Consider the following 16,935-nt stretch of genomic DNA (forward strand, 5'->3'; position numbering starts at 1 on the left):
ATCTCTTCCAACTTCCAATTTTCTACCTTTGCTCTCAATTTAGATATCGATCTCTATGTTTGATTTCTGATATTAATATTGATTTCTGATTAGTGATTTTTGATTTCTGATTTCTGATATAAACTGTTGCCAAGCCAGGCCAGGCCAGGCCATTTCAACTTAACGGGCCGATTATTAGGCAAATTAAGGAATGTCAATGCATATGCTTAGCATATTCAACACAACAGGTTCATCTTGCCTTTTTATTCATTTTTTTTCTCCTTTTTTATTTATTTAGTTTTTGTTTTTGTGTCGTCGGCATCATTCCATTGAACTCGATTTCTTTGGATTATCTAGGGGGGCTTTCAAAAAGTATAATATAATGCCTAAGATATTCGTAGATCGTGACATTACGTGGACATTTTAATCGAAAATTTAAGAAATTTAATGGATTTCTTGGTGATTTATTAGGAAAGCTGTTTCTTAAAATACTTAAAATACTTCGAGAAATATATAATATTTGAGTCTGAAACTCTTAAAAAATCTTTAAAATCAAGCCCCTTTAGTTTATTATTCAAATAAAAAATATAAATAGCTACCAAAAACCAGATCCCTTATCTCGAGAGCCTACAAGCCAATTTAATTGAACATTAATTAAAAATCGTGTCACGCTGTCATCACTTTGTCTCTTCTAGACTATTTGGTGCAGAAACTAAAAAGAAAAAAACGCAAAATACATATTTAAATGACATCGATCGGTTGGATTAGATTGAGATTTCATTAATTAGTTGGTGTCTTTCGGGTGTTGGTGATTGTTGTTGCCAAGGGGGGGCCTGGTATGGAAGAATTGGCGGAATTTATATTCTTCTATTCAGTTGTGGGGAAGCTCCACCTGATCGAGTCAAAGTGTCTGACAGAGTCGGTGGATTTGGACTTGTATCTCCATTCAGTTGAGATCTTTAGAGATCCGATATCCGAGATCCCATGGCGTTGTCAAATCAATGCCATTTCAAACATTTTGTATGCAAATGACTCGTTTGAGGCGTCGCATAAATTATGAACATAAAAATGCCAACTACAACTACGTCGGAGAGAGAGAGGAGCCTCCAAATAAAATCATTTCAAATATAAAACATTTATAAACTGACCACAAGAAACATTGGCAGCACGTGCGATTTGAAAACTGGTTTATATCAATTTTTTTTGGCATTTTATTTTAGCCGGAAAAGGTTTCCCTTTTGGACCGAAAATTTTGTCAATTTCGCGTAGGCCACTAAGAGAAGTTGCTCCAAAAAAGAAGATAAATGTGCGAAATGTTACCAAAATTCCCATAAAATTCAACCAGAACAAGCCGTGTCTGAAATCCGGAAAAAAAACAATCGAGTTGCGATAAAAAAAAAAGGAATAAAAAATAAAGAATCAGAAAAAGAATTTCTGGAAATTTATTTGAGAAAAAAGCTATTGATACTCTTTATTATTTGAGCTTAGTTGAGAGATAGAGTCTTTTTTTAAACTATTATTCAAGTATTTTAATTGTTAGTATTTTTAAGATATTTTTTAAAAAGAAAATCTTGAAAATATTTTAACTATATTTATTTAGAAACAATAAATTTATAGAGAGTTTACTAATGAGTTTCTTATTTATTTTTTAATTTCCTAAATAATAATTTTTAATTTCCTTTGGATGAGCAATATTTTCCCATTAGTCTGACATTTTTTGAGGTCACATCTGAAGCCATATTCCTTGTTTCTGAAGAGTATTCCGCATAAAAGGGTCGAACTCGAACACAGTCCTCGAATATGGGACTTGGAACTTAAAAGCCTTTTTCGAAGCGGCATCCTCAGAGTTTCAGTTCAAAAGGAAACGCCAGAAAGATATGCGAGCACTTTTGCGTTTTGTTTTTTTTTTATGTTATTTTATTTTTTTTTTGGGACTTTTCGCTTTTTAGGGCAACAAGATTTCATTTCATTTTAACTGGAATCAAATTACGAAACCGACGACAATATTAAAAAGAGGATGATCAGAGGTTCGGCAGTTTAAAAAAAAAAATAAAAAAATATATATAAATAATCAGAAAGGGAAGTAGATGTTTTTATATTTAAATATAAATAATTAAGTACTTAACTCAAAGAGCTAACTATTCATTTCTTCTCTTGAATCTTCCTTTTTATGAGCCTTAAAAATTAGCTAAATAAAAAATTAAATATGCAAATTAAAATTAATATTTGGTAATCAAGTTCTCAGAGGCACTTTCTAGTTGTCTGGAATCTGGAGTCTGTAGTCTGGAGATGAGAACCCGCTGCGATTATTTATGAGCCACAATTCCTGCCTCAAAAATAAAAAAAAAGCCAAAAAAAAATTAAGGAAAAATATTCAACGAAGACCAAAAAATAATAATGTGCGTTTTTATTCGCGCTCTTCTTCAATGCAAAGTGCTCTTCATTCACAGAAACTTGCCAGAAAAAAAAAGCCAAGAAAACGATAAGTTTTTTTTTTCGGGGCCCTTTATGGCTGTCCACTTCAGTTTTTTTTCAGAGTTTTTTTTTTTGGGAAGAGTTTTTTGAGCCTGAACGATCTTTCCTTAAGCCCATATTGTACCTTCAGTGCCCGGCTACCTCCGAATCGTCCGGATCGTCTTCGTATTACTTAGCAAATTAATAACCATAAAAATCTTAATGCCCAGCGCTCAAGAAACGAAATCTTTAGCTTGCCTGTTGAATTTCTTATGAAAAACGTTTCGCGAACCTGGCTCACAAAACACAAAAAATACACACGAGAGACAACTAAGTGAGTAGGTTGAAGGGCACTGAGAGAAATAATAGAGGTTTTTAATGAGTTTAGTTGCAAAAGATATATATTCAAGTTAGTATATATATTGGTATATATTTTACAAGTATATATTTATACTTGTATTATATATTTTAGTATATTTTGTAGCATATTTTCTAGTATGTTTTGAGAAACAATCATTTTTTAAATGTTTATTTATAAATGTAGAAATTATTCTGAGGTTTTTTTTATCTAGTTAGCATTTGAAAAATTCGTCTTATTTTTGGAAAAAAAATATAGTTTTTCAATATTATTTTGAAATAAATTCTATCCTAGAAAATATTGGAATATTTTTCTCTATTTTGAAGGTAAACAAAATTATATTTCAAAGGATAAAGAAAATAGTGAGTTTTTAAAAAATACTTAATAATTTAGAGCCAAGTTTTCTTATAATTTAAAAATAAAATGTACTTCAAAAAACACTCCAAAAACAAACAAATTGGATTTATTTTTCTTATTTTATTTTTTATATTTTTAAGCCCTAATTTTTTTTAACTGGAAAAGAACAACAAAATCAAAATAAATACAAGAAACCTCCAAAATACAAAAAAAAGGCTAAAAAAAAGAAGTAAGAAGAAGAAGAAGATGACATGGAAGAAGAAGACCCAAGCCCCATAGTAGAAGAAGAAGATTAACAGAAGTGCCGCCATTTAAATTTATTTACTTACGAGTGTGAACTTTATGCCCGTGGCGTTCGACTTCCCCATAGCCCCTCTTAGCCCTCGCCCCTGATTTGGATAGAGGGGGGTCTATCCCTAAACCCCTCTCTCAAGAGGGGGGGACGCCAGCGATGTCAATGCCAAAATGTGTGACGGTCGCCAGATCCCAAAAACTCGATCTCGAGTCCGTTTCCTGCCCCAAAAAAAAAAAAAAAAATTTTAAAAAGTGTGCAACCTTTTTTGTATTTTTTGTTTGTTTCTCACATGATTGGCGAAATAATGCCTAGGTAGATCTCATTATCGGGTTATGTTACCAAGAAATACGCTTCTTTTTGTCTTCCTTAAGATTTGTTGTTCAGTTTTTTGTATTTTTTTTTTCATTTTTTGGCAAGCCAATAGAAGAAACTTTCACTTTGGGAAAAATTGAAAAAAAAGGGAGGGTTTATTTTTTTAAGAAATTGTGTAAGAAGTTTAAAGAAATGGAGTGTTAAGTTAAATAATTTATGGGAAAATAATAAAGGAAATATGTAATACAAAAAATATTACAAAAAGAAACAGAAGGTCTTTTTATTAAAAAAAAATTATTAAATTGATTCTTAGTATTTAAACTTAAAACTAGACTAACTACTTTTTTTTTTTAATTATAAACCCAAAGATTCGGATAAACCTTGTCTTAGGTTCAAATAAGTTTAGTTTTAAATCCGAAAAAAAAGTTTGAAATATTTCTCCAGCTTCTCTTATTTATTTAATGAATTTTTTATGATATTTCCTAAATTATTTATGTTAAAGCCAAGACCTCAAGAGTATATAGTACAAACATATATACATATGTGCTTATAAAACCCATTAAGTTTGGATCTAGTGGCTACACACAAAGTGGGTTAATCCACACAAAGACACAAATCAACTTTAAGTGGCTTTCAACACGAAGTCCCCGGGCTTCACTCGTCTCTCTAATTAAATTCTGAACGCAAATAACTTTCAATTTCCTTCGGGCCAAAAAAAAAAAAACATAGAGGCGGAAAAAAAAATGTGTACAAACATGAGCAAACATCTGTCGTATATATAATTATGTATTAGGGCTCACTTGTCGCGCCGATCATAAATACATAAATAATTAAGCCAAACACCGAAAAGAGGGGGGCCTTTTTTCGAGGCCCTGTTTAGGCTGTTAGGCCTTTCATTGTCAACCCGTTGCCACCTTTATATTTGTTGTAGTTGTTTTTTTTTTTTTGGTTAACCTGACAAATCAAGTTGGCTCACATTCCAAGCAAAAACCAAAAAACCGAAACAGCAAAAAGGCATAAAACCAAATTAAATTCAAAAGCAATAAAAAAGTCTTTTATACGCACTATGTGTGTGCTTTGGCGATTGTGTCAGTCAGTCGTTGGTAGTGACTTCCCCTTTCGATTTTGGCCATGTTCGCTGTCGATATCATACCACTAGATATCCCCTATATACCACTCTATATATACCATCCCAACCACCCAAAAAATACAAGCCCCCTAACTAAGTATATATGTACAATAAAAAAAAAAATTTGTTAAAATATTTTTGGTGTGTGGGTCGAGTATGTAAATACAAGTTTTTTTTTTCGCTTTTTCTACTTTTAAATATTTATAAAATTTAATTGCGTTTGTTATGCGTATTTGCTGGCTGCCTCAAACACGCACATTCTTTCCATATTCACACTTTGTCTCACAGGCGACAAAACTCACAAGATTCTATTAATTTTCAGGTGAAAAAAAAATAATTCATTGTTTGGGGAAATAGTTGGAGTGTGAGTTATTATTAAAAAATTATTTTAACGCCTGATGAAATAGTTTCTTAAAAGATTTTAGGATCTAGAGTATATGATAGCCGGTACTTCTTATAAAAAGTAATCAAAATCTGATCAAGAACTTATGTTTCAGTATTAAACAAAAATACATATAAATAAATTATAAATAAATTAATAATAAACTAAAGAATGTATATTAATTAAAAAGCAACAATTTATTTAATAAAAAATATTTGTAAACTAATACTGACATTAAAAAATGAATAAACATGCAAATTATTGACTTTTCAAGCTTTAAACTATTTTTTTTATCTTCGATTTAGTTTCTTAAAAATCTCAAAAAATAATAAATCAAATATTCTTCCAACCCTAAACCCCTTGAAATTTTTGTCGCCCTTCTGAGACCCAAAATTCCTAGGCCCTACGGCTGATGGAGGCCCCCCTTTCCATTTCCATTCATGGACCTAGACCCTAGACCCGGCCAATCTGCTTGAAGAATAAAATAAAAAAAAAATTTATGTAACTGCGCAGATAAATTGTATTTCTTTGGCCTTTTTTTTCTATTTTAATTTAATTTTTGTGCTTTTTTTTTGTTGCTCAAACAGCTGAGCACACGAATGATCAGAACCTGGAAAGCCAAAGCCAAAGAAGCAAGAACTTGAAAAGCCGAAAACCAGTATTCAGTACGCAGTATTTTCAAGAGACCCTCTACTACCCCTCCTTGCCCTCCTAGCCCTTCTTAATTGTTAATTGTTAATTGTAAATTGTATTTTTTTAATAGATTTATTTCTAAAGAGATAGTTACAATAGAGGGATGATAGAAGCTATGGTTCTAAAAGAAATATCATATTATAACTCCTATAATGTCTTTTTAATTACAATATCTTGTAAATAAAATATAAAAAAAATATTAACATATATCTTATAATATAATTTATGCAAAAATAAGACAACCAGAGCCCCATAGGCCTTCTGGGATTAATGGAAGACTCTCTTCTGTCTCTCCGAATGATGAATAATCTCAGATGGGCTTTGACAAATCGAACTTTTACTTGAGCCACCCGAAGAGCTAAAATAAGGTGTTGCCTTTTTGTAATTTAAAATTCAAATGATAGAGTCGAAATTTTTATTGGCTTTCCTATAAAATATAGAGACTCTTAGATATTTTTTATGATTTTATGATTATTCGTGTAGTGCCCCCCGGTAGTAGATGACGCCACCATGTTGCATATATATAATATATGATTTTTTTTTTCTTATTTTTTTTTTTTTTAAAGCCAGACTGGGGCGTGAACGGCAGACACTCTGTTTAAAGTCTCTCGATATTCACACGCCGCTTAATTGTACTGAAGAAATCGTTTTCCAATCATTAGTCTTTGTTGCCGCCCAAAAAAAAAGAGTGAAAAAAAAAGATCAGGGGGTAACCTCCTATAAAGTAAAGACCTCCTCTGGAAGTATCGGGTGGATGGCAAAAGTGCCAGGTCGCTAATTGTAGTTGCGAAATTAGAGCGGTCTGGGTCTAGGATTTTGTGTTAATTTTTTCTCTATTTTTTTTTCTCTATTTTTTGTCTATTTTATTTTTGTACATTACATTTTATTATTTATCCATGGGTGCTACCTGAAAGGTTAAAAAAATATATCGATCGATTCTTTTGTTTTTTTTTTTTTGGGAAAAGGGGTTTATATTTTTTTTGGTCATTAGATCGTTTGCTGTTTGCCGCTCTATCTGAGTAGCTGAGGGTATCTGCAGCAAATGTATCTGAGTATCTATGTATCTGAGTATCTGAGTATCTCGGTTCGTTCGCACAATGTTTGCCTAAGCAATTCATTAATCATTGATAATTACATTAAATGTAGGCCTACCTGCGCATGCGTCGCCTAATGAACATCGCATCTCTCTCTCCGACTCTGACTATCTACGAAATATCTATTTTTTCCTAAACTTGGTTTAGTTTCTACATATATGTATATTTTTTTTTTTGGTAAGTTGTTGCCAAGCGAGTGGCTCAGTTCGGGCTTTTTTTTAATTGCCCGTGAATTATAGAAACACGGGACTCTCAGACCCGGTTTTTTTTCTCCTTTTTTTTCCTATTTTTTCTGAATACATGCTCTTTTTTTTCTCGGCTACGTGCACTTACCATATCAAGCCAAAATCTATTTAAGCCCTTTTCCGCGAAAAATGGGGAAAAAAACAGAAAACCTAAAAAACACACTCGAGTTTTTGGGGACAAATGATTTCTCAGCGAAACAAGCGTGAAAATATTCCAAAATTTGAAAATCTTTTAAAAGATCTGGGCTGTGGGAAGGTTTTTTTTTAGGTTTTTTTTTAAGTTACAAAAAATTATACTAGGGACTTAAAATAAAAAATAGGTACTATGGAAAATGGGGAACTATGGGGAAATTAATTATTTGGCTTGTGATTAAGACATTTTTTGTAGTAAAGCTTTAAAATTAAAATTAAAAAAACTTTAAATATTAAAATTTATTAAAATATTATTAAAACCTTAAAAACAGTCTTAAATATCTTAGTCTCTAGTCCCTTGAACCCGTCCTAGGCCTTAAAGGTACTTTTTATCTGAACGGCGCCATTTCCAATCCCCAGATACAACGTATCCCGCAGATAAATCCACTTGAACTCCGGCCAGACAATAAAGCACTCGAGAAATTAACATGGATTTTATTTTATTTTATTTTTTGCCATTTTATTTTATGAATCGGGGCCAAATGCAAAGGCAAAATGGTCAAAAATCTATATACAACTAGATTCTTCCACTTGGCTACAGTATATGTAGTATGATTTCTAGTGATTTCCTTTTTTTTTTTTTTGGGCTTTGGGGCATATGATTCATGCAGACTGCGGCTGCCGGCTAATGCATTTTCACGAGACTGGCCAAAAGGAAAAACCTGCCACACCGGGGCCGAGGCCAAAAAAAAAAAAAACGCAGCCACAGACTTCGGGCCAAATGCGTCGACAACGATGTCTTTAAGTAGCTTTTGAGTGGGTTAGGAGGGGGATAGCAGAGGTGGGGAGGGGCTTAAAAGGGGGTACCAAGAGAGGTGGGCGGATGGCAAAAAAAAAAAAAACAATCAGTGACAGTGTTGGCCACCAGATGGCGTCATCGTAGAGCGTCAACGCCACCGGCCGGCTTAGTCAGACTTTGGGCATTGAATCGATATTATTACAGGGTAGCTAGTGCTCGGAAAAGGGTATATAAGGACTAAGGATTAAGGGCAAATAATAAGCATTATTTTTTATATAATTTTTAAGCTCGAAAGTGTCTAGAAAAGTACAGTTTTTCAAATAAAACAGCTCTCAGAGCTTACAAATTACTCTCCCCTACTCAGTTTTACTAAATAGTTATATTTTTCTATTATTTTATTACATTAACTTGATTTATAATCATCACTTCGTCACTTATCACTTATTGCTTTGCAATTCCCTGTAATTGTCACTTGTTCAATTTTTTTGTTCAATATTTTCACTGCGAACTGCAAAGTCATTGCCCCAACAAATTTGTATCTAACGAGTTGTAACTGTATCTGTATCTGCAACTATGACCAGATAATTGGCCAACCTCTCTCCCTACCAAAAAAAAAAAAAAATAATAATAAAAAATAAAAATAAAAACTTAACTAGTACGTAGCCTACTTAGGCTTAGATTGCGAATATTATGACACCAATATCCATAAGCGAAACCATCGCTAGTCGGACAATTGGCGCCATTGCCACCACAAAAAAAAATAAAATAAAAAATTATCCAAAATTGCCTTTTAGGCCAAAAAGCTCAAAAAAGAACAAACCAAAACCATGCTGCAACCATTATGAATTATGCATTTTGTTAATTTGTCTGGCCATTTGACATTTTGGCCAACAAATAATTGAAACGTCCGGCGAAGAAGTGTCAAAACTGCCCCCCAGTTCCAGACCCCCCAAAAAAAAACCATAAAAAAGTTACTACATTGATGGATTTTTTTATTTTTTGTTTGTTTCACCTTTCCAAGGTGTTTCTTTTCTGACAGTTTTCGATTTTATTTTCCTTCTGGCCGTAGATACATTTATTATGCATTTATTAAAGAGCCCTTATGTTGGAGTGGCTTCAAGGCAGGAATTTTGGTGTAGGGCTTATAATTAGGTGTTTTTATGTTTTTTTTAGGTTTTTATTTTAAAAAGTGTTAAGTAAATAGAAGCCTTAGAAGCTTGGTACCAATAATATAAAAGATAATAGTATTTTAGCAATTACAATATTATATAAAAGTGTATATTTTCATAATTAAAAGATTTTAAAATCTATTTTCTATAGAATCAATCGTTAATCTATAGTACTTACTTTTCAATTTAAATCTTTAGTTTATTTTACCAAATTGGCTTTTTTTTAGGGAATTCCAAAACACTTTAAGAAGTCTGTCTAATATTATTAAATATTTAAAAATTAGTTAAACCATTAAGAAAAATAAGAAAGCTTGTTTCAAATATAAACTAATAGACCAAAAACTAAAAATATTTCTTGCCAATAATGGAAGATAGATTCTTGTCCATGAAAAATACACTATATATTTATATGAACTATCTGCTCCTATATCTATATACTTTAAATGAGTATAGAATACTATATATTTATAACGTTTTAATATTTTCAAGACCAACTCTCTTGCCAGGAAGTAAGGTCTTAAATCAAAGCCTAAAAAAAACTAAAAAAGCCTAAAACACTATCTATTTAGGAATCAATTGTTTTGTAGATTTTGTTTTATTTTTTTTTTTTGGCAGTGACAACACTAATAAATCGCTATCTGAGCAGTCCATCTTCCACTAGTTTTAGATAATTTTTGTCATTTGGGTCACTTTTTGGAGAATTCTCGGAAGAGCCTCTCCCAAGAGCCGGCACCAAGAACTACAAACAATTCTTGACTTTTCGGCCTTGTTAAGATCGATATCTTTTAGGCAAAAAGATACTTTCCAGCATCTTCTTAGTTTTTTACAATTTAATTCTCGATGGCTTCATTCATATTATTTTTTTCTAATTTTTTTTTTTGTCTAATTTTTAGGCATGTTTCTTTCAAGTTTCCATTAAACTTTTGAATTTTGTCTGTTTTGGTTTCCATTCGTTAGTTTTTTTTTGCTGCTGCTGCTGCTGCCGGCAATTAACACAAAAACATTAATTAAGTTACGAACTAATGTCTTTTGGACAGTACACCACCGGCCCTGACAGACAGCCAGACGACATGAATATAAGTCGTCTATATATATATATTAGTACATATATATATAATAGATGCTGGTGTGAATGAGTGAAGACACAGAAGTGATTTGTTTTGGGCCTGGGATGAAAGATACGAGATGTCTAGGCTGATGCTGCTTCTGCTTCTGCTAAAAAAAAAAATAAAAAATGTATAAAAAAAAATGTTGAAATTCGTTTTAAAAAATGAATGAACATTGTAACGGACAGACGCCACTGGCTTTCTGGCAAAAAAAGGGGGGGTCTCGGGCTGCCAAGGGAGGGGGCCACACGCGCGCAACAATTGTCTCAAAAAAAAAATAGAAAACCTGAAAATAGACAAAAAAAAATAAAAATAAAAAGGTTTTAGGCACTTTTCACAGCCTGGCCAACAAGTGTTTTGGGCCCACCGGCTTTTCCTTACCGGTTTTCGACGTTTTTTTGGCCAGAAATTTTTTAAGACAAGGTATGTCTGTATTTTAATTGTATTTTAATTTAAATTATTTTTATTATATTTTTTTTTTAACCCATATATAGACCTCCCAGATAGCCAACTCTTTTTCAAATAATTTTTTTAAGGGATAACCGAGTCTCTTCTTTTGGCCAGAGGCTTCCTTGGATGATGGCCATAATAATGATGGCTCTACCAATGACTGCCATAAGTAGCTTGCAGCTATTTTACTAATTAATATATATATATATTTATATATATATTTATTTAAAAAAAAAATATGTATAAAAACTATTTGGCCAGTTTGTGAAAATTGATGTTAACATTTCCGGTTAAAGTTTTAGGCTTAGGCTGTTGGCCTAATCTGTAGAATCGGGCAACTTTTACTTTTCGTTACAACCATTTTTTAGTCTTGTTTTTTTTTTGTCTCTAATTTTTTTTTTGGCAAAACCTAAAACTGTGTTGCCAAGCGCGGAAATTTGCTGGCCATTAAAGGGCTGGCTTAAAAGCCTACAGAAGACATAGGCCAGAAACAACACAAACAATACCAAAAAATTAATAGAAAAAGCCTAAGTGAAGGCCGGCCTTAAGTTAACTGTTGGCCCTAAACATTTGCGCGTGTGGCCGACAATCCGAAAAAAAAAAACAAAAAAAAATGCCACACAGAAACAAAATTTATTACGGAACCGCAGATTTCCAAATGAAGCCAAACATAAAAAATACAAAAAAAAAAAAAATTTAATAGAAAAAACAACAATAAAATCTAAAGAAACTGAATGGAAAAATTTTTTTTTGTTTGACAAGCAAACACGAAAGGAAGCGCAAATTGATCCAACACGAAGATTTGATGCCCTCCAAGAATGTTACGAGGCACTAGGCTGGGCCTTACAGAGGTTTTTCGAATTAAAACAGGGAACACGGCTTTTTTTCTCAATTTTATAGTTAACTTAAGACTTATTAAGGTTTTTTAAGTCTTGGAAGAAGTAAAAGATACACTTTTGACGTTTTATTTAAACACCATTTTGAAAACGATATTGGGAAAGTGTCATTTTAAAAACGATATTGAGAAAACGATATTAGAGAAAGGGAATTTTGAAAAACGATATTGTCAAAAATATTTTTAACTACTATAGAATAACTTAAAATTGGTACAAAAAATAAATTATGGTTTAATATTAAAAATAGTTATAAGACTTACAGTCATATCTCTTAAATTTATTTTTAAACTGTCTTTTTTTACTTACTACCTTACTACCAACAAGAACAAGTCTAGATTAATATTAAATATTATTTAATATAATTTTTTATTCCATTTCTATAAAACTTCAAACCACCAACTATTTTTTGGGGGAGTATATAACCATTCGATACCCTAACTTTTTCGTCTCACGATGACCATTCAGAAAAGATGTCACACGAGCCAGTTTCTTTCCTTTTTTTTGTTAGTATTAGTAGTTATTTGCTCCTGCCCCACCACTCTCCCCGTGCCTCCTGTCATATCACGTGACACAAATCACATTCAAACCACAGAAAAAAAAGGTTGTGAGATTGAAATGATTTCAATGGGTTTTCGATCGGAGAGGGAGATGATTCCGGGGTGGCCCATGGCAATTGTGCAAATAAACGAACAAGTTTGTCGATTTGATTAACGAGATAATGACCAATGAAGTACCGACTATTGACCAAGACCCTTCCCTCCCCACCTTCCCCTCCCAAAACTATTATCATCATGATGATATGATGATGATCATCCCCATTGATGGGCAAATAAAAAGTGAATTGACGTTCCAAACCCGCGCTGTCAATCATCCGCGTCCGATAAGCGACCGATTTTGGTGACAGGGCGACAAAATGCCTAAAAATCACACTCAGAAAAAAAATATATTTAAAAAAAAATAGATAGAAAAAAAAATATAATTTCTTGAAAGGTTCTACCGAGATTTGAACTCGGATCGCTGGATTCAAAGTCCAGAGTGCTAACCATTACACCATAGAACCCCATGAGTTCCCCGGCTCAGAAGCCTGGCTAAGAGCGGAAGCGAGAGGGTGTCGAGGTGCCGGAAAGAGACGGAGAGTGCGAAGGCTATAAATAGCCTGCGCCAGGTTTAACCCCAATGGGGGTGGCTGCACTCGCAAAAAAAAAAAAAAAAGGATTTGAAAGGATAGGGGTTTTTATGAATTATAGAGCAAGGATTATATTATTTTTTAAAAAATATTTAAAGATTTTAATACTTTCTATAAAAAATATAATATATTTGTTATTTTTTAGTTCATTATTCTAATTTAATATTAATACTTATTAATTTTTGGGGTTTGAAGGCTAGAAAATTAAAAACTACAAATTTTTAAACTATTATTCAAAATTATTTTACTAAAATTGTTTTTTTTTTGTTTTTATTCTCTAAAAAAATGAGTTTTGAATAGAGTAAGTTTTCTAAAAAAATAAATTAAATAAAAACCCTCCTTAGATATATCTTTTTATAGATAATTGTTTAAAATAAATTTCTTATAATTTTAAAAAATTTTATATAAAAATATTTAATTCCATAAAACACTCATATTTCAAGTGTAATCTGGCAAAGTGTAGGAAAGAGATAAAGAGCGATGATAGAGAGGGAGAGAGAGAGAGCCAGTGGCATAAGGATAACGGATATATGAGAGACTTGCATATGAATGCAGCAGGCGCCCAGGACATCCCAACGGGGTGTTCAAGGTCCTTCAGTGGGCGTCTGTGGGTGTCAGTGTCAGTGGCAGTGGGAGTGGCAGCAAGTGGGCGGATGGCCTGACCGTGTGGGATCCTTCGTCCTTGCGTAGGATGCATTCTGCAGCCATAATTGAGTTGAGGCACTAACCATACAACATATATGTAGACTTCTCATTTCATACAACGAAAATGGACGCAAAAATTTCTTGCGACAGGCCCCCGGAGGCCCCAGAGAGAATCTTACTCTCATTCTTACGCTCATAATCTCATTTAACTTTTTTGGTTGTTCAGTCGCAGAGAGGCGCATCATCAAGAAGGTTCTTCTGCGGTTTAACCGATCTTTATATGTATGCGTGCTCACACATTCACACACACGGTTTCATGTGTGCGTTGGATTTCGTTTTGAAACCAGCTAAAATTTTTGATTTTTGTAACTTTACAGGCATGCTACCCTAAGAAAATTGGGATATACATTATACGCTAATGATGAAAAAAATATGTTTTATATATTAATATTTCAACCTATATTTTATATTTGTTATGGAATACGATTAAGTGGCAGCAGTAAAATGCTTCACATATATATTTACGAAATTAGGTATTTATATATTTACGAACAATTAAAAATCATTGTACTTAGATAGAAACAGGGTATCTTTCAGTCGCTTTTATTTAAAACCCAAATTTCACTGTTGTTATTTTCAAACGGATGGTTCTTGCATACCCTACTGATGCCCACGGAAACAAAAAATCAGCTGTTTTTGTTTATTCTCACTCCACAAAAATCATCTATCAGAAGGGTATGGAACACCATCCGCTGGCAGAACTACAACAACTTAAAAGCAATCGACTGAAATATACCCTGTTTCTACCTTAATATATAAATTTTAATGCATTCGTTGACATATGCATATATATACATATGAAAAACATTTTACAGCTACCACTTAATCGTATTCCATAACAAATATAAAATATAGGTTGAAATATTAATATATAAAACATATTTTTTTCATCATTAGCGTATAATGTATATCCCAATTTTCTTAGGGTAGCATGCCTGTAAAGTTACAAAATCAAAAATTTTAGCTGGTTTCAAAACGAAATCCAACGCACCCATGAAACCGTGTGTGTGAATGTGTGAGCACGCATACATATAAAGATCGGTTAAACCGCAGAAGAACCTTCTTGATGATGCGCCTCTCTGCGACTGAACAACCAAAAAAGTTAAATGAGATTATGAGCGTAAAAATGAGCGTAAGAATGAGAGTAAGATTCTCTCTGGGGCCTCCGGGGGCCTGTCGCAAGAAATTTTTGCGTCCATTTTCGTTGTATGAAATGAGAAGTCTATATGTTGTATGGTTAGTGGTTGAGGTCAGGAGTGGAAAGTGCGTCATGTTTTCGACTGCAGTCGCCCTTCGACTAATCAAAAGTGAAATTAAACTTGATTTTAAATGCAACAGGTTGCTAATTAATTCTAAAAATTTTTACAGAAAGCAAAGTTTTAGAGGGAATTGTAATTAAATTATTAATTATATGATTTTCGAAAAGGTAAAGGTTTCAATTTAAAGACTCTTTAGAATTAAAAAAATAGTTGTTGCTTAGCAGACTATTATTAGTATTATTCATACTCTTATTTATAGAATTTTTAAGCCAAAATTAGTTACATCTTTATTTGTCTAAAATTTAGACTCTAAAATGATTCAAAAAGCTTGTAAAAATATAAATTTTCATGTATTTTTATTTAAATGAGTAAAAAGTGGCTAAAATAATAGGAATAAAAGGCATAGACTTCATGGAAAACCCATAATTTGGTTAAGGAGTGTTATTTGTTCTTTAAATAAAAAAAAAATACATTTTAGGCGGTCAGTTATAATTCTCAACTCGTTCTGGGTAGCCGGCGCCCCCTATATAAGGGCAGCCGACAAGGTCGGCTAATTTTTAATTTTTTTTTTGGCTTGAAAAACTGTTTTTTATTATAAAAATACTGTTTAATATACTTAATAAATCTTAATAATTTAATCTGAAATGTTTTTTCTTCAAGGAATTCAAGATTTTTTATTTATTTTTATTTTGAAAAACTTTTTACAAGATTTTTAATTTAAATTTCTTTGTAAAAAATATATTGAATGTATAGTTTATGATTTACAAGTTATAAATCCCATAATAATAATGAATGATTACGAAATAAGCCAAGACCAACTTATTATTTTAGCCAACTTATTTTAGATTAAAATTGAACCCCTTTCCAATTACCCATTTATGTTTAAGGTTGTTTTGAAGTAGTTGCCATTACAATTAGCTTCCCGGCGATATCAATCCAAGTCGTTAGCCTTTTCAAATATTTACGTACTTCGATTGTGACGAAGATCCCCCTTCGAGGGGATCTGAAGGATAAAGGACTTGCCGATCAAAACAGGGCGATAGCCCAGATATGGCCTGAGGTGTGCGAACTAAGAGGATTTCCCTTCCAGAGTCCTTTGGCTGAACGATATACACAGACACATACAGTCTATGTATATCTGGGCATTGTATCTGAAAAGTAGCACGTGAGAGAGTCAGTTTAGGGGTTGTATCCGAAAGTCGCACCCTTTTCACGATTTTCACGATGTCGGGCAACAGGCTGGTCTTGGCTGGTCTGGGTCGGGGTTGGGTCTCTTGTCTGGCCCTGACAAGGGTCAATTATGCGCATCAATTAAACTGTATTCAAACTGAAATTAACAATTATGTCTGCGGAACAACTTTCTGCGTTGTAAGTAAAAAATAAAAAAATAAAAAAAAGAAATATGAAATACAACAAGCAACAAGCAAGAAGGGAAACTTTTCTTTCTTTCATATTATATTTTTTTTTTCTTGCCAAACTAAGTGGAAATTGGCCCCCAAGGGGTGGTTGCTTTTCTATTCTATTCTATAATATAAGAAAGGGTCCTGCTTTTCTTTGTAATATTCTCCCTACTTTGGAAAACCGATCCAGACAATTAAAATTACATTTATTTCCAAATAATTGAAATTGAAATGAACGTCGTAATAAGACGAGAAGCGGTCTATATTCTTAGGCCTCTGATCTGGTTTTAATTTTATTCTTTTTTTTTCGGAATTCTTGTATTTCAGACACGTAATTGTGAAAACATAAAAATTGACAAATCGAAAGGCACCTGTAGACCCGAAAATACCCGAAGTTACCTTTGTGGGCCTAAAAGAACTCTTTTTTTTATGGGTTTTTTGCGATCATTTCATGTTCACCCAATGAATTACTGATTTGCAAGCCGCAAGACATTCTTTTTCGTAGAATTAACAGAGTAGAACCCATCACGTCTCT

General features: G+C 32.6%; 1 long non-coding RNA gene and 1 other non-coding gene across 3 annotated transcripts in view; one reads left to right on the plus strand and one right to left on the minus strand.

Annotated features, from left to right (window-relative positions):
* LOC26515501 overlaps positions 1–16,935 on the plus strand; it is a 55,320-nt gene that overhangs the window by 12,648 nt on the left and 25,737 nt on the right. The window contains exons 1-2 of one of the 2 annotated variants that reach the window (XR_001408206.3): positions 14,941–15,048; positions 15,110–15,167. The exons of the other annotated variant lie outside the window; for it this stretch is intronic. This is a non-coding gene — a long non-coding RNA (uncharacterized LOC26515501). Of the gene's footprint in view, positions 1–14,940; positions 15,049–15,109; positions 15,168–16,935 lie in introns of those variants that run through there. 2 annotated transcript variants of the gene reach the window in all.
* On the minus strand, positions 12,839–12,910 carry Trnaq-uug. Its single transcript has one exon. It is a non-coding gene; the product is annotated as a tRNA-Gln (tRNA).

Source organism: Drosophila ananassae, chromosome XR, assembly GCF_017639315.1.
Source record: "Drosophila ananassae strain 14024-0371.13 chromosome XR, ASM1763931v2, whole genome shotgun sequence".
Lineage (NCBI taxonomy): Eukaryota > Metazoa > Arthropoda > Insecta > Diptera > Drosophilidae > Drosophila > Drosophila ananassae.